Source organism: Artemia sp. Qi Xiang Cuo, chromosome 8 (assembly GCF_049724085.1).
Source record: "Artemia sp. Qi Xiang Cuo chromosome 8, ASM4972408v1, whole genome shotgun sequence".
NCBI classification, from domain to species: domain Eukaryota; kingdom Metazoa; phylum Arthropoda; class Branchiopoda; order Anostraca; family Artemiidae; genus Artemia; species Artemia sp. Qi Xiang Cuo.
Window position 1 is genome coordinate 31389315 of NC_142801.1, and position 25122 is coordinate 31414436.

The following is a 25122-nucleotide window of genomic DNA, read 5'->3' on the forward strand; positions in this document are numbered from 1 at the left end:
TTTGAATTTTTTTCACTAAAGTGCAAATTATATTCTGGCTTTTAGAAAGCATAGGAGTAATCAAAAGCTGTATATTTAATTTTTTTTCTGTCGAAATAAGTTCCGTACTACTTGAACCTTGGAAGCATGCGTTTGCATTATAAATACTTGAAAATCTTCTGATAATTTTCAAGTTGAAAAAAGTCATCTCTATAACACTATTAATAAAGAAAATGTTTTTGTGATGAAAGTAAATTGCGAAGTTGAAACTCAAAACGTGCAAAAATAACTGCAGTGCAATTCATGCAACATATTTTCGAAAAAAAGTTTCAAATAAACTGGTTCGTTATATTTCCCCATATTTGTAGAATTCGGAAAAACTACCACTGGTGTACGTGTACCCTAGGCCCCCCCCAAACCTAGATTTTTGGCCTCACCTAGATCTTGAAAAATACCCCTTTTGGGGTATTTTCATTGAAAAACAAGAAATTTGCCCCCTTTAAATATCAAAGAAAAATATTTTCCCCTCCCCCAAAATTTTCGCTAATTGACACCACTAGTCTAGCTTAGCCCTTAGAATTTCAATAGTTCTGTTTATCAGCTCACGATCTATGAGACTTAGGGAGTAAGATCTATGAGACTTAGGGAGGCTGGGAGTACACACGGTGGGAGATTGTAAATCTGAGGCTTAGGGTTCGCTCTGTACTAGGTTGGAGCTACCACTGCAACTATGATGCGAACCTGAGTTTGTGTTGTATTGAACAAGCATGTTTAAAATTTATGTTTGAGCTGGACCCTTCCGCTTGTTGAGCCTTGCTGCAATTGCTCTATGGGTTCATGCGTAAACCGCCTTTGCAACGAAGTGTAATAAGTGAATAAATGTAAATCTTATAGAATACCAATGGTGGAATCACATTTTCTATTTACCTTCAAAACTACAATTTTGCTGCATAATATCCAGATACACTGGAACCAAAATCCTCATAACCAAGGCCGTATCCAGGATGGTTCAAGGTTTGAACCCTCCTCCTGAAATTTTGGGCCGACTCGTAAAAACGTAACAAAAAGCATATAAATTTTTTTGTAGCGTTTTTAAATTCTTTTTTGTACCCCCCCCCCCCGAAAAAATACGCCCCTTAAGAACAAAAATCCCGGGTACGCCTTTGTTCCTAACCAATTGTGCAAATGGAGTAAAATTAAATTATATCTAAACAAGTATCTTACCTGTTTTCTTGTTCGATTTTGACTTGAGCTTCTCGCTTCAATATCTCTGAAGTACGTCAAATCGGGTCAAAGACTCAAAACCTTAGGAAGCACGAAATCTTTGAACTCGAAACACCTCCTCTCCTAATATATATGCACTAAAGGATTCTAGCACAAATACACCCAACGGACAGGGGCGAGAAAATAGGCAGCTCTGTCTCTAATATCCTGGGAGTTGAAATTTTTTTTAGAGAAGAATATTCTTCCATGTGGATTTTGAATTCCTGTTTTGTATTTGAGAATGTACTAAAGACTTGGCAGGTATGTAGGGTTTAGCTTTCAGACCCTCCCCACTGAAATATCAATAATTTTTGTGTTTCTGTAAGATAACGCTAACGATGAATTTGACTTTTAAAAACGATAGTTTAACAAAGAAGGAAGTGTATACCAGGATCATCCAGGTTTTTTTTTTGCAGGGTTTGTGCTAAAGAATTTTTCGGGGGGGGGGGGAGGTTACAAAAAGACGGTACTTATCTGTTATAGTGCCTATGTATATAGAAGCTAAGCAGAACCGGTTTTCATTTAGTTTGCCATCTGTATTGAAGGAGAATAGTGTCTGAGCATGAATGTTAAAATGAAAATTTGGGATTTGCCAAAGACTGAAGAAGAGGTAATTGGACTTTTCCAGGATAAGGGGTTGTTGCTCAAAGTCAAACAGTGCGCCAATTGACGCAACATGATTTTATACTCTTTCGATAAAAAGCCTCGTTGGAAGTGTACAAGTTGGGCATGTCTGAAACAAGCCGGTATGTGTGTCAATAAATGGTTTGCTCACAGTACAATGCCTGCATGCTATCAAACAGTTCGTGGTAACGAACTGTAATTAAGGAGCAACCCGGCTCAATAGTAACCGAAACTCTAAAAAACAGAATTTTGATACCAGTAGATACATCAAAAGAATTAGATTTTTATGCTGGTTTCAAATATATAAGTTTCATCGAGTTTAGTTCTACCCATCAAAAGTTACTTGCTTGAGAAAATTTGCCTGATTTCCGAAAAAAAGGGAAAAACACCCCCCAACAGTCATAGAACCTTAATAAAAGTCACACCATCAGATTCAGCGTATCAGAGAACCCTACTGTAGAGGTTTCAAGCTCCTATCTGTAAAAATATGGAATTTTGTGTTTTTTGCAAGAAGAAAGATCACGGATGCGTGTTATTTAAAAAAAAAAACGATCAAAAATTAAATAAAAAACAACAACTTTTCAACTGAAAGTAAGGAGCAACATCAAAAATTAAAACGAACAGAAATTATTACGTATATGATTGGGTTCGCATCCTAGTCAATACCTTGCTCTTTACGCTAAAGCTTTTTTAATACTTTCATAAGAGGTATTTATTCTAATTAACGGCCTTTGTGCAATTTTTAAAGAATTGGAAAAAAATTCGAACTTGAATATATAAGTTTGTTACGTAAGTTAATTCGTAAATTACGTATATTTATTACTAACCAAAACGTTCGTAAATAAAATTAAACAACTTTCGAGAAAGCCATTTAACCAAAAATAGTAAAATTAATGTACAAATTTTGTTTCAATTATTCATTTGCGGTGAGCCAAAATCAAAACCTGCATTAATTAAAAAACCTTCATAGATTAAATAAAAAAAAGAAGTTTTTTTAGCTGAAAGTAAGGAGCGACATTAAAACTTAAAACGAACAGAAATTATTCTGTATATGAAAGGGGCTGTCCCTTCCTCAACGCCTCGCTCTTTATGCTAAAGTTTGACTCTTTCTCACAACTCTATTTTTAAAACACTGTAGCGTAAAGAGCGAGGCATTGAGGAGGGGACAACCCCTTTCATATACAGAATAATTTCTGTTCGTTTTAAGTTTTAATGCCACTCCTTACTTTCAGTTAAAAAAACTGTTTTTTAATTAAATAAGTAGAAGGCCTGTATTCTATAAGATACTTCTGTAGTTTCCATAATTTTGTTAGTAAAGTATTATATTTCTATGATATTTTTGGATATTTCTTTAGGAATAAGCTTCAGAGAAACAGGTTCTGCTTAGCTTCCATATACATTAGGCGGTATAACAGATAATTACCATTCGGGAGGGGGGGGGGATAAAAAGAATTTTTAAAAACGTATCAAAAATTTGTTTATATTCATTTTTGTTAAGTTTTTACAAGTCGGACAAACATTTTTTTTTTGGGGGGGGGGGGTCAGAACACTGATAAGATGTTGCCTGTGGAAAGCAGGCTTCATAAGTATATTGTGGTAGTTTCTTAAGTTCGTTGATACTTTTGTTGCTTAATTAAATCCGTATCCATCCTCCTAGAAATGTTAGGCCTCCTCCAAAACAATATACTTCCTATAGAGCCTTACCTAACTTTTTCTATTTTGTTTGATCTTTTGAAGAGGTATTTTCAAAGCTTGGCAACTTCTCCGGGGGGGGGGGCACATCCTATTTCTAGAAGCAATAGCATTCGTTGTTTACTTGTTTTGCTGAAATCATTTTAGGATCAAGTGGAAATGGAGCTGCCGATCAATTGCATCCACAATTACAGTTGCCATTTACTGTTTTACAGATAGATTTTCAAGCTTAGACGGGCAAAATGGCTAATAAACCACTAAATCCGCGTCTCAATTGCAATTTTCGACCGCATGATGGCTTTATTTGTGTTCAGGGTTCTGTCCCAGTAGCTCTATCTTCGTCACGGCTTAACATACGAGTTTAGTTACAAAACAACCCCGGATCAGATACGGAGTAATTCTAAAATATGCCTATGTGAGAAAGAGCCGAGTAATAGACCATCAATAAAAAGGTAGAGGGGTCGAAAGTGTGAGATAAACCTGTCATTCTTTAAAAAGAAAATGCCTTTGTTTTTTTCCTCTTAAATTGCAAAGAGAATTGTCGCATTCTTGGCCATTTTGCGCATTTACGTATGGCAAATTAAAGAAAAAATCAATTTTATCAACTGAGCAAAAAACCTGGGATGAATATGTTAATTTTTGTAGAAAAGATGCAAAACAAAAAGAAAGGGTTAAATTGATTAGATTTATAACGTTTCGCAAGTGCAAAAAATGGTAGCTTTAGAGCAATAGCAGCAAAGTGAACGAGTTAATGGCAGGATTATATTTTTTTCTGGATATCGGATTTCCCAACCCTTTGTCGCTTCTTTTTATTCGTTAAAATGACGTGGAATTTCATGCAAATTATTTTACCTTAAATTTCCATTTCAGTATTGTTATACCACTCTGCCACGTGTCTTTTTGATGTTTAGCCAACAAGTTTGCATGGAACTTCTCATCGAACATGATTTCAATTTTAAATATTCATAAACGCCTAAAGTTTTAGTAGCATGATCTATTTTAGCTTACCAGTTAAGAAGTAAATTAAATAAAATCCTGTCTCTTTTAATGTATTACGGTAATTACTTGGCTAAAAAAAAAAAAGCTGTCTTCCTACTTTAGTAAATGAAATAAATGAGCACTTGAACAAGGTCTAGACCTTACTCATCCATCCAGTTCCCTAGGACAAAAGAATATATCCTATCTGATACTCCGAAAATCAAGTCCAAAATAGAGCAAAATCAACACCAATAAGTATAAGCCAGTTATTAGAAAGAGCCAAAGTTTGGCAGTGACAATCCAAATTGATATGCTACACAACAACAATTATATAGGAAGAGATAAACAATAAAATTTCGATTTGGATTCGGCACTCTGGTCTTGCTTACTTTTGGAATAGTTTCTTTGATATTGATAAGGATTTTTTCACAAAACACTTAAAAAATTGGCATTATAAAGTAGCAAATTTGCGATTTTTTAGCTTGACTTTTAACAAAAATCATAATAAGACTATTGCAATTAATTAAATAAATTTTTTTCTGATTGGCTTCATATATTTTTGAAGCATGAGTCTTCTTATGGGTGGAGCTTACGCTCCCTAGGTTTAGTTAGTAAGCTCCTCCCTGCGTTTACTGCCCCTAAATCCCAATCGAACAAATCCGGTCTTTGATATAGAGTGAATAAACCAACTATAACCCAAGTAACACCTATCCCACAGATAGGCAAACTTTTCAATACAATATATTACTATTTTTTTTATTAAAATAATTAGACTTCAAAGTAACCAAAATTTAAACAATGACTTTTATTATTAATCAGTATTTGAGCTTAAAATTTGTATAAGTAGTAAAACCTTTGACAAACAGTGGTTTGGGCCAACCTTTTTTTGTGTAGAATTTTTGGGCCGTTTTTATTAACTAGTTGTTTGTACAGAGATGGTCCTTTTAGCGAAGACAAATCAATTTTGATATCCAAATTTACAATTTAAGAGTATTTCTCCAAGAGTGAAAAAGAGGCAGTACACAATAAGCTATGTGACTGAGATTAAGATACTCTGTAATAAGTTGTTAGATGCCCCTAAAAATATATTTTAATTTTTTAACTGCTCAAACTTGAGGACTAATGAATATGGTAAATACTTTAAGTTTGTTTGTTTTTAAGTATAGATAGTAAAACATATAATTACTGGTTTCGGAATTTAATGTGTTCGCACCACCACTGAGAGAGTGGAGGTGGTAATTTAGTTTTGGATCTATGCTAATCCTATACAGCAGGGCCCTGTCCAGGATTTTTGTTCCATGGGGTGTTATTTTTCGGGGGTGGGGGACGAAAAAACGCATCAAAAATGTGTTTTTATGCATTTTTTTTCATGTTTTAGCCCCTCCCCTGAATACGGCCTTGCTATAAAGGACGAAATAAATGTCTTTTTCTTTCTTTTTATCTACCATACGCTAATGTAACACCTCTTGAATTACCCCAGGCGAGTTAGTTAAGTGTAAGCGAGGGTTTCACCAAATTTTGCGTTATCGATTTGACATTGTCACACAGAAAAAATGTAATTTCACCAATTCTCATTGATAACCGGAAAGGTTTAGGCAGGCAAGAGTTTCTTTTGAGAGATTCCGAAACTTCCAGGAGGGGGAAGATTTGTTAAAACAGCAAAATAAACATCAATTATAGGCAAATCATAGGAAGCCATGGACAAAATTACGAAACCATGGGTGTTTTAGTGCGGGACAAGGCTCACTTTTGCGTCTGTCTACAAAAACTAAAGTTAGCTAGTGAGTTAGGAAAGCAAATGATTGGCAGAATGATTTTTATAATGCAGAGAGTCCAGAGTATGAAAATTAGTTAAGTTTTTAAGCTTTTACTTCGAGCTCTAAACTGTACTTAGAAACCTTACATTGCTCATACTAAAAAAAAAACCTTAAAAAACGCTAAAATTTCTCAAGGCATTTATTTAAAAATTTACTACAGAAAGAACAAAATTTGTTAGAAAGGCTCAGATTATACACATGCAGTCAGTGTAAAAAAAAAAAATATTAGAAACATTTTTCGAAAGGTAAAATAAATGATTAAAGCTGTTTAACTCTGAAAAGATGAGAATCGACTAAAATTAAAACAATGTTTTCTCAAAAACTGTGCTTTTTGGAGAAAATATGCTTGCATTCTCTATCCGAAATTTCTATTATATTAACTTTTTTTTCCCTTTGCAAAAAAAGAAAGAAAAATATTGAAATTCGTTCCTTAGTTTTATTAGTGTTAGTGGTACTGCTGATGTAAGAATTGCTTAAATTTTATTCATCATATTTTTGTGTGAAGTAGTGGACTCTACGAATTAGGTGTCTTTATTGCGACCAACATTGTTACTTCCCAAGTACGAGAAAGGACACTTGAAAATAGCTCTTATCACTGTACTTCGTTTTGTCTATTGAAGGAAACCGTCAGCTTTTAATCTGGTGTCACATCTGCTTCTTTTTCCAATCACCAAAATCTCCCCTTCTTTTTCCCAGAGTTCTTTCATTCGGTCATCTCCTGGTAGAAGCATCCATCATCCGTCTTTTTAGCGTCAGGGAGAGGGCCGACGCTAGAGATGCACATTCCGTCAATGTTTCCCACATTCCCCCTCAACGATTTCCAAATCTCGTAATTTTTATGCCGAATACTTTTTGTTCGGGTATAATAGATAATACACCTACCGCATTATCAGGTGCTAAGGGTATAGCAGTAGACTGAAAAGCACAATGAAAATAAAATGGTATATGTTGCTCCTAGTTTGTGATAATTTGCTGGAAATCTGATCGTTTTTCTTAGAAATTCTAAACAATTAAGTTAAATATTCTGTATATTCAATTACATTGAATACTCCGAGTACCAATGAAACTCTTTTAGTGGTCTGGGGGGGGATTTTTTTTAAAAGAATGAAGATATATATTTATGTATATATATATATATATATATCCGTTCGTTTTAAGTTTTAATGTCACTCCTTACTTTCAGTTAAAATTTTTTTTTTAATGTCCAAATACTTTACCTCTCGGTAAATACCCCCCCTGAAAATACCCTCCCCCCCCCCCGTGGAAGAGAGGGCTTTCCAAACTTGAGAATTTTATTTGAGTTTTTTTTTTTTATTTCTGTAGGGGGAAGGAGTTTTATTCCTTGTTTATTATGAGCAACTCACTCAAGTTTACGCTGTGTAAAACTCAAGAACAAAACCGGTTTCTTCGTTAGTTTTCTTCCATCTTAGCGCGAGACAAGACAAAGACAAGTGACAGAATATATGGGAAATATATAATTTGGGCTATATATTTGCACATAGGGGGGGGGTATGAAGCATTTGGATAGTTTGAAGTCAGAAAACAATTCTTTCTAGGTATATGACCACTAAAAATTACAGAAGAATAGCGAGGTATCTGTAAATTTTGTTAACTAAAAAAAAAAAAAAAAAAAAAAAAAAAAAAAAAAAAAAATCCCAGTATAAAGTAAATGCCAAGTATTAAATACTATTATTAGGTTAATGTAGTATTTCTGAAAGTAAGGAGCAACATTAAAATTTAAAACTGAGCATAAATTATTACGTATATGGGGGGGGGGGGTTCACCCCCTAGTCAATACCTCGCTCTTTACGCTAAAGTTCAAATTTTGTTCGAATCACAAATCCCTGAATCACAAAGGCGGTTTAATTAGACTAGATAGCTCTTTTGAAACTACTAAAAAAAACTTAGGGCAAAGAGCGAGGTATTGACTAGGGGGTGAAACCTCTCATATATGTAATCATTTCTATTCGTTTTAATTTTTAATGTTGTTCCTTATTTTTAGTCGAAAAAACTTGTTTTTTTTTATTTCTGATCGTTTTTTAAATAATGCTGGGAAATCCGGTGCCCCCTTCATAAAAATTCCCCTTCCACCAAGGAAAAATCCTCCATGGAAAGATCCTCCCACGTAACCCCCTTATCTGACCCTCCCCCCCCCCCCGAAAAAATCCTCCTGAAAACGTCTGTATACTTCCCAATAATCAATACTATATGTAAACAATGGACAAAGTTCATAACTTGCAGCCCTTCCCCCGGGAACTGTGGGGATTAAGTCGTCCTCAAAGACATATTTATTAGATTTTTTCACTATGCTGAACAAAATAGCTATCTCAAAATTTTGATTGGGTGACTTCGGGAAAAAATTAGCGTGGGAGGGGGCCAAGTTGCCCTCATTTTTTTATCACTTAGAAAGGTTTTAATTTCCGTTCGAATGAGCCCTCTCACGATATTCTAGGACTACTGGATCGATACGATCACCCCTGGAAAGAAGAAAACAAACAAACACGCATCCATAATCCTTCTTCTGGCAAAAAATACAAAATTCCACATTTACTGCGGATAGGAGCTTGAAGCATCTACAGTAGGGTTATCTGTTACGCTGAGTTTCAAAAAATAAACTCAAAAAAATTCTCAAATTTGAAACGCCTTATTTTCCACGGGGGGTATTTTCCGGAGGGTATTTTCCATGGGGGGTATTTTTTTTGGGGGGGGGGGGTGGTTATTTTCCGAGGGGGTATTTTCCGGGGGGTAAACGCCGGCCACCAGTCTGCACATTAGACATAATACTTCTTTTGTTCGAGTCATTTTAATCATGTATCGGGGTATCTCTCTGATCATCAATATGCGTCCATGACTAATGTGCTTTTGGAGTGGGGTGTGTGGATAAATAGAACCCAATACAATGATCTAGGTACATGTATAGTTCACATAAAAAAAATTTTTTTCGAGCCGAAGAAATTAATCATTCTATTGACCATTCAGATGAGTAAATGCCTTGTTTTTTAATGGCTTGATTAGGGGTGTCGTGGGTTCTAATTGTCTTAGTCTTTACACAAAATTTGTGCATTGTGCAGTTTAGAGGAAACTTTCTAGGTTTTCGCTGCTTGCAGATATGTTTCAAACAGTTCGTGGTAACGAACTGTAAGTAAGGAGCGACCCGGCTCAATGGTAATCGAAACTCTAGAAAACGGGTTTTTGATACCAATAGATACATCAAAAGAATCAGATTTCAATGCTGAATTCAAATATATAACTTTCATCAACTTTTCATCAAGTTTTCCAGCAGCCCTAATCAAACAGTTCGTGGTAACGAACTGTAAGTAAGGAGCGACCCGGCTCAATGGTAACCGAAACTTTAAAAAACAAAATTTTGATACCAATAGATACATCAAAAGAATCAGATTTTAATTCTGATTTCAAATATATAAGTTTCATCAAGTTTAAGCTTATCTATCAAAAGTTACGCGCCTGAGAAAATTTGGCTGATTTTCGGAAAAAGGGGGAAGACCCCCTAAAAGTTATAGAATCTTAATGAAAATCACACCATCATATTCAGAGTATCAGAGAATCCTACGGGTAAAGGCTTCAAGCTCCTATCTACAAAAATGTGGAATTTTGTATTTTTTGCCAGAAGAAAGATCACGGATGCGTGTTTATTTTTATTTTATTTTTATTTATTTTTTTCCAGGGATGATCGTATCGACCCAGTAGTCCTAGAATTCGTGGGAGGACTCATTGGAACGGAAATTAAAAGTTCTAGTGCCAATTTTAATTTAACAAAAAATGGAAGGCAACTAGGCCTCCTCCCACGTTCATTTTATCCCAAAGTGACCTGATAAGATTTTTTAGACTGCCATTTTGTTCAGAATGGTTGAAAATAAAATAAGTATGTCCGTTAAGATAACCTAATCCCTCAAAGTCCCCGGGAGGAGGGCTGAAAGTTATGAACTTTACCCACTGTTAACATATAGGCCTAATATTGGTTATTAGGAAGTATACAGACGTTCTCAGGGGGGATTTTTTCTGGTAGTAGGGGGGTAGGTGGGTCGGGGGTTATTTGGGAAGATATTTCCTTGAAGGAAGTTTTCATGGGGGTAGGGACATTGCTATGAAGGGGGCGCCAGATTTCCCAGCATTATTTAAAAAAAAAGATCAGAAATTAAATATAAAAAACAAGTTTTCCAACTGAAAATAAGGAGTAACATCAAAACTTAAAACGAACAGAAAATATTACGTGTATGATTGGGTTCACCCCCTAGTCAATACCTCGCTCTTTAAGCCAAATATTTTTTTAGTACTTTCATAAGAGATATTTATTCTAAATAGCGGTCTTTGTTATTAAGAGGTCATTTTTAAAAAATTGGAAAGAAATTTGAACTTTGGATTAAAGAATGAAGTATTGACTAAGGGGCGAGCCCCCTAATATACGTATTAAAAATATATGAATATAGAAGTTTGTTACGTAAGTTAATTCGTAAGTTACGTATATTTATTACTAATAAAGACGTTCGTAAATAAAATTAAACAAGTTTCGAGAAAGCCATTTAACCAAATAAAAGTAAAATTAATATGCAAATTTTGTTTTAATTATTCATGTACGGTGAGCCAAAATCAAAACCTGCATTAATTCAAAAACGTTCAAAAAATAAATAATTAAAACAAGTTTTTTTAAGTGAAAGTAAGGAACGACGTTAAAACTTAAAACGAACAGAAATTATTCCGTATATGAAAGGGGCTGTCCCCTCCTCAACGCCTCGCTCTTTACGCTAAAGTTTAACTTTCTCACAACTCTTATTTTTTTAAAACAATAAAAAACTTTAGCGTAAAGAGCGAGGCGTTGAGTAGGGGACAGCCCCTTTCATATACGGAATAATTTCTGTTCGTTTTAAGTTTTAACGTCGATCCTTACTTTCACTTAAAAAAACTTGTTTTTTTTATTAATACTGTCAAAAATCAGATATGTTTACTGTCGAAAAAGTTTTCAAAAACTTGACGGTGTTTCCGTATGTTGTACCTTAAGGGAAAAAACAGTTCTTTTCAAATGAAAATAAATAAAGACATTAAAACTTAAAACGAGCAAAAATTATCCGTCAAATGAGGAGAGATGTCCCTCTCTCACCGAGTACGAGATACGCACTGAGAGAGCCTCGATGCCTCGAGTTCTTGGGTTTTCCGATATCCTGGGCTCTTCTTATTCAAATTGTCAAATATGGTTTTTTAACAGTCGCCTGAAGAAAATTTCCCGTGTACCTGGCCCCTACCCCGCTCTTTACACTAGAGTATCAGTGAAACCATTCTTCAGCGCTACAAATATGTCCAGTTTTAAGTTTACCAATTAACCAATTAGTTAATTCACCAATTAACTTTCAAAACATTTGAACTGAAAGCTAATGCGCATAAAAACACTTTAGTCCCATTGCTCTTGTGCTCTTGGAGCATTCATTCTTGAATTATGGGGGCAGAAAAAGTCAAGCTTTAGCCTAAAGAGACGAAGGCCTGGGCAGCCCTCCTTAAATACAGGATAATTTCTCTTTGTTCCAAGTTTTAGCGCCAGTCTTTTCTTTCATTTCAAACTATTTTAGCTTCAAGAAAAAGGGATCCCTTTTGGTGTTTTGAATTTGAATTTGCTCTTCAAAATAAAATTGAATTTTTCTAAGGAAGGGGGGATCAAATACTCAATCTGTGAGTCCAACTTTTTGTAAGGATATTTTCAAAACTATGGTTTCTTTTAGAACTTTCTTCCCTGCAATATAAGGGGAGCTTTCACCCCCTTCAGCATTGATTCACAAAAAAATTCCTGAATAAAATTTTAATGTTAAAATATCAGCGTCTATACTAACCGTTTATTTTGTATGTACCATCGTGCGGCGTTCGTCGTCTTCTGAAACTGGAAGTCTTAATCGAAAATTTTTCTCTAAAGGCCTAGGCACACGTAGCTGATTTCGGGAACCGATTTCAGCATCAGTGGACAAACGATAGCGGTAAGAAAATTTGTTGAAAGAAAAATTTATTGCTCAAAATTTTCTAAACAAAAATCATGGACACAAATAGTCAACTGGAGTTTATTAATAGTTGCTTGATTGATCTCAGCTTAGTTCTCAGTTTAGTTCTCAGCTCAGTAGTGGGGTCTTTCACCACAGATACCTCTGGCTGACTATTTATTTGTATCTTTTTTTTCTTTTTGATGATCATGATGAAAATCAGCGCTGATTTTGTAAATCGGCGCCGAAAACTAGAAAAATTTTCTAGAAAGCTCAAATCGACACGTTCTTTTAAAATCGGCGCTGATTTGGAACTCAGCTACTTGTGCCCAGCCCTTAACTGCAAATTTATTGGACATTTCAGAGTTTTCAATCGACATTACGCTGGCCATATTCGGGCCAAATTTGTGGTTTTGTGACACAAAGTGGCAAAAACGGCACTTTGTTGAGGCAAAATATCTTCTATTGCTTAAAAAGAACGCTAGAACTTTTAATTTCCGTTCAAATGAACTCTCTGCCCACATTCTTGGACCAATGGTTCGATGCAATTACCTCTGAAAAAAAGAAAAAAAGAACTGAACACACTTCCAAGTGCTTCTTGGGGAAAATACGAAATTTCGTAGTTATGTAGATAGGGACTTGAAACAAGTGCTTCGTGGTTCTCTGATATGTTGAATATGATAGCAAAATTTTCCTCAAGATCAATCCCCTTTTTGGAGACATTTTCTTCTTTTTTTTTTATCAAGAAAATTTTATGAGGTAATTTCAAACTTTTATCAAAATGCCTTTTTTAGTTTCGGCTACGATTAGCGCGAATCGGTCTTTATTTACAGTTTGTTACCACAGACTGTTTGAAAAGAGCTCTGTGTGATGGTTCCTTGACCTCTGACAATAATATTAATGGTACCCTGGCTGTCCAGTCTGTAAACTATATCAAGTTCTACCGTTTATTCTCATATTTTTGCATGGTTTTAAACTAAAAGAAGTGCGACAAAAAGTTAATCTACCATAGATAAACACCCTTCAATCTTAATATTTTTGCATGCTTTACTGAATTGACTTGTATACCAAAAATAGATATAATCAAATTTATAATTACTGTTATTCTTCCACCATTTCTGAACCTAGAGGGAATTTATGATCACTTTTGGGAGATTTTTGACATAAAAATTATAGGCCATACTCCTAGACGCTTAATTTTATTATTTAAGTTTAATTAAGGACAAGGGTAAGTATTTTGTGAATTATTTCTGTTGCCAAGAAAATAGGAATGCGAGAAAGAAATTTAAAAAGGAAACAAAGTAACTTCTTGCATGCCTTTGAGTCATAACAGGATTCTTATGCTATTTTTAAAAATAATATATACTGAATTATATAGAAAGAGTTTTATGCTTGTGTATATTTACTTGGTCCCTTAATCTAATGGATTTTTTCAGCAGATTTTTCGCCTATTTCCTGCTGTTCAGTTTATTCTCAATATCGCAAACAAGCTCAGAATCTATTGAACATAAATTAAAAAAAAAAAAAAAATTCAAACAGTTCATGAAAAAGTTAGACCAACTAACGCCGAAAAGCAGGAGGGAATAAAAAAAAAACAAGGTTTTGTGTCCCATCCTTTTCCAATTTATTGAGAAATTTGAAGAAAGGGGAGAGAAAGGCAGGAGGAAGTTTTCTTCCTTTTGAAATATGAAAAATACCATAAAATGAAAAATCCTGCTTGATCCTTAAATTTTAATCAAACCAGAATCATAATTTTCAGTTATTACCAGTTATTATCATCAAGTTCATACGCACAAATACATTTATTTGCTTGCATGTCTCTTAAAATATATTTTGGTTCATAGTCAAAGCTTGGTTCGAAATAAGATTCATAGTTTATATCAGGGGTCCCTTAAATTAGGAACATCTTATCTTGTTGTATCAAGTGAATCCGAAAAGGCGATTGAAAAGACGGCTCAGATGTCTAACAACGTCAAACGCTTTACTGATCTTATAAGATGGGCTCTAACATTCATTTTTCCTTCGCTAAAATGATTGCTAACAATAGACCTTAGCTATCAACAAAAGAGCATGCAATTCCCACGGACCTGTAGCGTGGCGAGGGATATAAACTCCCTCCCTTTGCTCCTTTTTAAGTCTGCCTTTGAATAGACTGAAAAGCGAGATCTCACGATTCTAAAAATTCTAAAGAATTAAATTCGAATACGCACTCCGTGCGTTTGGGTTTTTTATTGTATATATGCCTTACTTAATAAGTCATTCTATGTGTAAGTAAAATGAAACATAAGAATACCGGCCTAAACTCTTCCAGCTCGCAAAAACTATGTACAATCTGGGCATAGAAATGAGCGGCTTTATTCGAATTCTAATGCGCAAGCTTAAATCCTTTTCTATTTCTAATTTATTTTTTACTTTACCTGTTTAGTATTATACAACTATACATTGCTTATTGTCCCCTTTCCTAACCAACAACCGATTCCGAAAATGAATATCTCATCAAATTTCGCTGCTAATAATTCAATTCATTCACTCTTTATTCAAAGGAAATACAAAATCACACTCAGTAACAAGACACTTCTGAAACAAAAACAATAATTTTTTCTCAAATGAACTTATACAACGACATAAAAACTTAAAAAGAACATAAATAATCCAAAATATTAATGTTTAGGCCACCCCCTTAAGCCACCCCTCTTTACGCTAAAGTTTGACTAGTAATTTCCTGGAAGCATTTTAAAGTGCAACAAATTCATGCAGTTGGTAGTTATTATAAGTGTATTATTTATGGACTGCCATGAAATTGTATTGTTTAAAGCGAATACTATTTAAGCCCTTTCATTCTCGAATTATTGTGATAAAAAGTAATTTTTTGTATCGTACGGGATTTAGGCCCTAGCCGGGCCAAAACGTAACTTGCTGCGCAAAATGGAAAAAGATGGCACTTCTTGCCGAGACGCGATCTCTTTTGTCTCTTAATGGTTGCATTAGAACTTAGTTCGAAGGAACCTTTTCCTAATATTTTACAATGTTTGAACTAATTACCGCTGGAAAAAATAGCAAAAAAAACAACAATTAAACAAGCAAACACGCTTCCGTGACCATCCTTGTCAGGGGAAGTATGAAGTTTCGGATTTTTGTAAATAAGGACTTGAATGCCCTGCCCCATGACTCTCAAATATGTTAAATTTGATAGTGTGATTTTCTTCAACAGCACCCGTTTTCGCGTGGTATTTTTGTTGCTTTTTCTAAAATTGTGCACATTTTGTCATGATAATAAATTTTGATAAGCATGTAATGAATTTTAAATTTTGGATTTGGCATAAAAATCAGAATCTCTTCGGTTTTTATTATTATTTATATTCCGTTTCAGCAGTTTTGATTTCTATTGACAGGGGTTACTCTTTACTTGCCCCTGTCCATTACCATGAATGGTACTAAAATATTTATAAAGTTTATCAATCTTTGAGAATAATTTGGTCAGAAATTCCTTCTTTCTTGCCATTACACTTATCATTACAATGTTGGGCTTGAATTTAAATTTTTTTGTGCTTTTCTTTTATGTATGCATTGTTGATGAAACTTAGACTCAGGAACTCTTACGAGTGGAAGTATTTTGTTTGTGTTATTTCCATTATTCTAATTTGTACCGAATACTATTGCACAAGAAAACTGTTTTTCTTCTTCCTTCTAAGTTTTTGAAAATTTTGGTCGAATTCCCAATTTAATTCAAATGTTCATATCGCCGTTCTTTTATTATTCTTTCCCCTTTTTTTTATACACCTTTATTTATTCGTTTCTATTTATTTTCCTTCTTTTTCATTGTCTTTATTATTGTAATTAAACATTGAGAGTGATTTTATTTATGTTCTGCGTTGGTTTTCTCTATTGGTTTTCCCTCGAGCCCTGTTGGGAAGAGTTTATTTTTCTATACATTGTAATTATTTGTCAATTTTTTCAGTTTTTCTTTCCTTGTATTTAATATGTTGTTCTAAGAAGTTTTAACTTCAGTAGAAGTTACCGTCCAGAACGATTTAGTATATGAACCAGACGCGTTCATCGTCAAACGCGTTCAACGAGCAAAATAAGGTGTTCATACCTTATTTTGTTCGTCAAATTAAGATCATCTTAAGTACCGCATGCGGCTTCTCTATTAATATATAAAAAGATTGGCTCCTCGACGTTTTTAATTGTAAGACATTCCCCCTCCTTCAAAGAAAGAGAGCCAAATTTGGTTAATTGGGGCACCATTAGAAAAATAGCTTTTCCAATAACGTGCAAAGCTTGAGACAATAGTGACATGCGAATAATCTGAATAACTATTCCCGCTCGTTATATACCATCTTTCTATATTTTTTTTTCATCTTAGTTCTTGTCTGTAATTAAATAAAAAAAAAGCAAGTTTTCTCAACTGAAAGTAAGGAGCAACATCAAAACTTAAAACGAAGTGAAATTATTACGTATATGAGTGGTGTTGCCCTCTTCTCAATGTCTCGCTCTTCACGCTAAAGTTTTTAGTATAAAAAAAGCTTCTTATTGCTCTAATGAAACGTCCCTTGCGTTTCAGAAGTCGTCCATAAAGAATTGGGACAAAAAGTCAAATTTTAACTTAGATGGCGAGGTATTGAGGAGGGGGCAATCCCCTCATATACGTAATAATTTCTATTTCGTTTTAAATGTTGATGTTGTTCCTTATTTTCAGTTGAAAAAACGTTTTTTTTACATTTAATTTCTGATCGTTTTTAAAATAATATTTGGAAATCTGGCTCCCCATCAATACGAAATCCCTTCTCCCCACGGAAAATCCCTCCAGAGAAAGTTCCTCCCACGTCAAATACCCCCCACCCATCGCAAGGAAAATTCCCTCCAGACAATTCATTTATCGATGAAAGTTCCGCTGGGAAATTTCTTGCGAACGATTCCGGCTGAAAAATGTTTCTTAGCACGCTTTCACTTGAAAAAGACTTAAATATCTAAATGTTTTTCAAATCTGCCGGAAATCCTCCCTCTGTGGAAAATCCCCCCGACCCCTAGTAGAAAGTTGCTCCTGCAGAAATCTCTCTCTGGAGAATTTACCCCGCGGAAAAATCCCCCACGAAGAATTTTCCCCGTGGAAAATACCCCCCCCCTCTTTGGAAACATCCTCTATACTATATCAACTCGTTGAAAATTTCCCCCGGACGATTCCCCTTAACATCTCCACATGTAAAATTGTGTTAGTAAAGAGAAAGTAAGACAAATGAAAATAATTTCGTATTATAATTTCGGCAAATTCACCCAGTGTAAAATTTCTCCTGGAAAGTCTGCCCCCCAGAAACTTTCCTCCTACGGAAAATCCTCCTAGCAGAAAATTTACCCACCCCTCCTCGAAAAATGTCTATATACTTCTCAACAGCGCATATTGCACGTACGCAATGAGCAAATTTCATGGCTTACAGGCATTTCCCCAGGGGCTGTGGGGGGTCATGTTATCCCCAAACTAATATTTACTGGATCTTTCAACTATGTCGAACCAAATGGATGTCTCAAAATTTTGATCGGACAACTTTGGGTAAAAAGGGGTGGGGAAGGGGGACAGCTGCCCTTCAATATTTTTGGTTACTTGACAAGAGCACTAGAACTTTTAATCTTTATTCGAATAAAACCTCTTCCTATACTTTAGGACTACTGGTTCGATACGATCACCCTTGGGAAAATGAAACAAACAAAAAAAATAAAAAAATAAACACGGATCCGTTATATTTTCTGGCAAAAAAAAAAAAAAAACTATTTCGCTGATGGGTTCTTGAAAACTCTACAGTAGAGTTATGTGATATGCTGAATCTGATGATGTGATTCTCATTCAGATTCATTGACTTTTAGGGGGTGTCTTCCCCCTTTTACAAAAATCAGGCAAATTTTCTGAGGCTCGTAGCTTTTGATGGGTAACTAAACTTAATGGATCTTATATATTTGGAATGAGGAAATTAAGGCGACTCTTTTGATGTATCTATTGATATCAAAATTCCGGTTTTTTAGGGTTTCGGTTACTATTGAGCCGCATCAATCCTTACCAACAATTCGTTACCACGAACTGTTTGGAACCTTTCAACTCAAAAATTTTTGTCACTTGATTATTAAATGCCAAGTTTTCAATAGGAAGACGTTAATTTGAAAAGAACTAAAAAAAATAAAAAATGTTTATTTCTTTATTTAAATTTGTTTGGTTCGTTTTACCTTGGCTTGACTTTCGTTTTTTCCTTTTTATTAAAGAAATATAATTTTTATAGATTTAGGTTTGCTTGTTTTATCCCTTAGTTGAAACCAAGAAAATCCATTGGCTAAAAAATACCTAATTTACCTGAATGGAAAGGATTTTTACTAAAATAAAGAATTGCGTGGGAAAGAAAATAAAAACCTTATTGTTGATATTGTTTTAGTGACGGTTAAACATCAGAAGAGTTCCAAATAAACAATCTGGCGATTTTATAGCCTCATTTTCAAATACCACTTTAAGGGTTCCTCACTACCGCGGCTACTGTCTTTTATAACCAAGCGAGAGCTATACAAGGCCTTTCAAATAGGGGGCCATAAAATTCCCATATGTGGGGTTTTGTGGTTTATTGGTTAGGTCTCCCCCGAAAGCGTTTAAATTGAAGTTTAATGGGGTATCAACTTGTCGATTTCCATATATTAATTTTTTCTTTCGAATAATAATTTTTACTGAGCGAAAGGTTTTTTTCGTGGAATTTTGAATGCATAATTTTAGGGATCATAAGCGGTGTGTAATTTCAGGTTAATTAAACTTATTGTAGGTTCAGTAAACACCAGGGGAATTCTCCATTTTGAGTAGTTGTATATTTTAACACTTGCTATTACACTTAAAATTTCAACGAGTAACAATTACTATGGGTGCATCTACAGGCAAGGCCGTATCCTGGGGGGGGTTACCCGGTTTGAACCCCCCCCCCCCCCGAAATTTTTGACCGAGTCGAAAATAAGTCGAAAATTAGTAAAACCTAGGTAAAAATCAGTAAAATTAGTCGAAAACTGAGTCAAAAATTAGTAACCCCCCTCGAAAAAGTCAAAAATTAGTAAAAAAAAAAACGAAAAAAAAAATCCTGGATCCGCCCTTGTCTACAGGTAGGTAGTTGGGAATTACGGCACCCCCTCTCACAATGGTTAATTAAATGAGTAAACTTATGTCAATGTCATTTCATTTATTTTCCTTTACTTCGTGCATATTTTTAAAACTATTTAAGCTATTAAAATATATATATATATATATATATATATATATATATATATATATATATATATATATATATATATATATATATATATATATATATATATATATATATATATATATATATATATATATATATATATATATATATATATATATATATATATATATATATATATATATATATATATATATATATATATATATATATATATATCAAATTCTTTCTCTCTATATATAGTTAATAGTTTTTAGTGCCTTACCCAGGGTTTTGAGCCGGGGGAAGGGACTAATCGCAGAAAAGATCCTATTTATATTCTTCATGCTACTAAAAAACCAATTGGTGTGTTTTTCGAAGGACTTTTTACGTTCAAGGTGGAAGTGGAGTGGTAGAGGAACTAGATACCCCTCCTCTAGGTACAACAGTGATTCCGAACCTATATTGGGCGATGCCCTAAGAAAGTCTGAAGTCCTGATGCCCCCACTCGTGATATTTAAGTTTTTTTTTATATATATAAAAAATTCAAGCTTTTTTTAATTCAAGCTTAAAAGGCTATTAACTTTGTATTTTTGGGGTTATCCTCGGTACTCTTGCATTATGCGGGCTTTTCGGGTTAACCGCTATAGAGTAGGCAATGATAAAACCCGTTTTTGACGTGTTAACAGCTATAGACTAGGCAATGATAGCGTGGTTTTCATTGCGTATATGATATTAAACTGTGGTTTTTTGGGATTTAGGGGGGGGGGAACCTAGGTTAGGTTACGTATTTAATGTATGCAATGCTTTATCCCCCCCCACCCCCAAAGTGCAAATATATAGCCCAAATTTGTTTCTAAAATATTACATATTCATACTATTTAATTTTATTTCATTAGCATTAACCAAACTTGACTTTTTAGAAAGGCCCGCATAATGCAAGAGTACCTTATCCTCTATTATATTATATGCTCATGAAAAATATTGCCTGTAAAACACACATTTTATGCAATACATGACGGTATTGCAACACTGCAATGTATCTTTTTTGCTCTTTAAAAGCATATGCATGTGATGTTGTGCATATGAACCATTTTTTTTTTTCAAAATTAAGGCTCTAAAGTATAGTCAGCCGAAGTTTGCACGTCTTGCCCATGACCCACCAAAATATTGCCATGCCCCACCAGTGATGCCTGCAGCCCATGTTGGGAATCACGGACGTACAACCTTGGTTACTAACTAGTTTTCAGTTAAAGGATTAGCCATTGGTGATAAGGATAAGAAACGTAAGAATTTAGCATTGACTCTTGACAAAAAAGCATTTTTTTCAAAAAACCTCTCTGCTAAGCCTTCATACAAAGCAAATTTTAAAATAGTCGGCTGTCATGCTCCAATATCTTAAAATTGTGCATTTAATACTTTAAATGAAAAATTGTTTTAACAAAAATCGCCATGTTCAAGTTCATGTTCTTCTAACAACACAAATGGGTGCTGGTTGACGATTTCTTGTACTTGAGCTTAGGCGAGAGTAGTTTGTTGTTGATTGTTATGCAGGAGTAGATAAATCCCAAACCTAGTGGTGTAGCTAAGTGGGCAAGGGAAGGGTTGACACTTGTTCCCGGGTGCAGCATCTGTTGGAGTTCAGTTTGAATGAACAATTTTTTTTATCTTTGTGGCATTTGTTAGGGGGGGGAGTCAAAAACTGACATAGCCTTGGGCTCTGAAAGACCTACCTACACCTCTAGCTACAAATACCAGCTAAAACTTACAAAGTTGATACGAACCTACAAACGATTCTCGTAGCACATTCAGGGATATGCCCTGTATTTTATTGGGGGGGGGGGGTGTAGATATAATTGTATAAAGAGATTTCTGCCTTTCTTAGTTTTACCTGAACTTTAACAATTATGATATTTGCTTAAGTACAGCGTGGAATAACTTAAAAAATCACCAAACAATTAGTTTAATGGGGTACTTGTAAAACGATGTATCAAATTGTGTCGTGGTCACTAGTTGGGTCAAACACTTTTGTAAATTTTTGACAGGAATATATATGTTATTCTAACATTGCATTGTTAACCTGTCAGAAGGATTCCATGTTCCTCGCGTGTTAATATGTTTAAGGTGTTATAATTCAGTAAGGCCTACTCTTCGCAAACATAACTGTTCAATTTGGCAGGTAATTTGGAAATGACGGTTTATAAATCAAGTATGAGCTCCTTGATTGGGTTGCAAATATTCAGAATCTACTTTTAAGGTATGGTATTATGTAATAAAGACGAAACAGTGATGTAAAGGGCAATTTAAGACTAGAATCCAGTCTCAAATCCAAAAAAATAAGGCATTTACGTAGGAACTTATTCGCGCGGGGGGAGGGGGGGGTCAGAAAAAATAGAAACAGGTGAATTATATATATGCTCGTATACTTTCATATATATGTTATATATATCCATAGCGGATTGTGTATAGTTGCAGCGGTAGCTGCAACTTAAAAAAATGTGTAGTACTAATTGTCTCCAAACTAACTTTTAAAGTAAGATCAATAGTTTCGAAATAAAGTTTATTGTGGAATGCCTTTTTCTGGAACCATTATTTGTGCTATAAGCTCAAAAATATTTACAAGTTCGATCTGCACCCTTACACCTTATTCCGGAGCAAAAGCCGGCCCCCTTCCTTAAGAAAAGAACCCGTGTATTTTCAACCTGTAACTTCTTGCAAACAATCTCTGTTTTGACTTGATAAATTTTTTCCTCTGCTAATCCACCTCTCCCTTTCACAAAAACTAGGCACAAGAAATATTCAAAAAAAGGTGCGCAAGAAATACTTTCCCGCGCAAAAAGTTGACAGTGGCACGCTACCCGTGTCAAGGGCGAAGTTTTTGTCCGTTAGAGCAAATGCAGCAAAAAAGGACATCTCTCCAGAGGGGAAACCGTAATTCTTTTCAAATAAAAGCTTTTGTAATTTCTAAGATAAATCATGGAAGAAAATGTTAGAAAAAGTTGAGCATGGGAATTTTCTTTTTATGGACGAATGCATGGCGGACACACGCTTAGAAAAGATAAATAGGCTAAAGCACGCTTGACATAAATTGGGGGAAGGTAAGTTCTTTAATATTACAAAGAATTGGTAGTTGTTATTACAATTGAAGTATATTTTGATTAATTTTTGCTTATGAATATTTTGAAAAAGAAAATCGAAGCAGGGTAATTATTATTAGTGAGTAAATATTTTAGACCGATTGAATAAACTTGAATAATTTGTATGTGTATTGTGAAGTTTTGAGGAACTAATCTTTATTTTGTGAAGTTTGGATGAGATGATCATATATTCATTCCAATGCGTATGGATCTTCTTGATTTTGACAGACTATGGGGACTATAGGTATGAAGGCAGAGGACAAAGTCTTTCTTTAATAAAGATTAAAATACAGCTGAAATAGATATACAAAAATCTGCTAGAACACGTTACTTTCCACTCCCGTCCTCCTATACCAGAAAGGAAGTCCTTGTTTCCGTCCTAATGTAATTTATTAATATATAGATGGTGTGCGTAGATATTTTATTTATTATGCATATGAGGTTCAATGGTGTTGGAACGATTCTATTGGGGAGAAGGGCTCTACCCTTTATGGGGAAAGTTTTTTTTTTTACACAAACTCTTCTACTAATCATTATATATTTAAAACGTACCCATTTAATAATTTTTACAGTTCAAGGGAAGTGCGCTCCGTCTCCGGGGGAAAATAGCCCCTGGATACGCCCCTTGTGACACCAGGAATTTGATCCTGTGGCTGCGCAAAAAATTTGGACATGTGCATATTTTGGTTCTGTAATTATACAGACTGAGAACTTTTGGATTATTCTTTTTTAAATAAGGTCCATCGTGCCTACCTTACTATTAAAAATTGGGGATAAGTGGTGTGGTGGGTGTGCTGGAGAGGCCAAAGGCTACTTTGTGCTTTCAGTAGTAGCCTATGGATTGAACTGCAGGCTTACGATCCAAATAAGGTGCTTGGCACACCTTTCTGCTAAGCAGTTGCACAAGGGAGGACTAAGTCCTATCTGGACTTCTATTTACTTTTGCCCTGGGTTGGAACCTGATTTCCGCTCTCACAATCAGTCAGTCTTCAGCCATGCTTAAAATTCCTTAGTTTGGACTTAAGTTGCTCATGAATCTAGTTAGTCTGCGGCTTAACGACAGCTTATTTTGGCACTCGGGATTTATTTCGTTTTTGCACGAAGTTTCTAAGGACTAACTTTTTGCTCCTTAATCATACAGATTGCAAATCTTTGTATGGTTCCGATTTCAAAATCATTCAAACTTGGCGCTTAGTTAGGAATAGTTTGCGTTTCTTATTCTAGGCATTAAAATTTCTTAACGATTCTGGTTTCAATAAAAAGCTCACTGAGTTGAGGCTTAGCTTGTTTTTGCACCAACTGAGGAGCTAGATCGTGTGTACACCGAATTAGTCTGTTTTCAGGCTATGCTATTCCGTTGTCTATCGCTTCTCGGCCTTTTGGCTAAGATCAAAGTGTAGTATATTCCGTTGTCTGGACTTGGCTCGCATGTGAATCGAATCAGTCTCCAGCTTAGAATTAGCTCCTTTTGGCACCTAACCAGAAATTACCTTGTTTTCCCATCAAGTTTCTACGGACCACATTTTCACCCTCTATTCAGACAGATCCTTGCATCGTATTGGCTTCTAAGTAATTTGAATTTAGCGGTGAAAGGGGCAGGGAGGAGGTGGGTATGTTGGGCCACACATGCGGAAGGGGGGCTGGTTTATCTCCAATTGGTTTTGGTCCTTAGAAATACCCTCTAGAACTTTCAGTCTCTCATTGAATGAGCCCCCTCCCAAGTTTCTACGACCATCTGTTTATTATGAACGAAGCAGTTGTTAAAAAGAAAATACATGAGCAACAAATAAATCTTTACTAAGTCTACGATTTTTCGTCGACTCTGATTTATCCACGTCCCCTTTCAGGAATTTGGCTCATATATATATATATATATATATATATATATATATATATATATATATATATATATATATATATATATATATATATATATATATATATATATATATATATATATATATATATATATATATATTCGTATAATAGCCCGCTGATAGCGCCCGGTTCTATTTCACAAAAAATGTAATGGGGTCAAGGATTTTTTTTAAGAATGTTTAATGAAGATACAAAAAGGTATTTTTCAAAACCTGAAGGAGGGGGTAAATACCCCATCCTGGTCCCCATTTAGCGCTTCTGACCAATAGTAATATTTTGAATACAAATGCATTAAGTAAATTAAGCATTGAAAACATAAGATTTAAAAACAGTAGTGGACGTTTGTAAATAAAATAGTAACTGGGTTTTTACAATGGAATTAAAGAATAAATTGAAGGAAATCAAATAATTGCTTTTCTGGAAGCGCTTAGCCCTACAATTCTTTTATGTGCTGCTACATTACATTTAAACTTTTTCTGTATCACCACGGCATTGTTGTACGGTTTGCTTATGATGTAGTAAATTGTTCACATTACAATGGACAACTATTTTAATCCCCCATTCCAATTTTGCA

General features: G+C 34.7%; 1 protein-coding gene across 6 annotated transcripts in view; it reads left to right on the forward strand.

Moving 5' to 3' along the window:
* The window catches only part of LOC148949324 (zinc finger protein squeeze-like), a 315758-nt gene that overhangs the window by 260613 nt on the left and 30023 nt on the right, over positions 1–25122 (forward strand). The window lies entirely within an intron of this gene.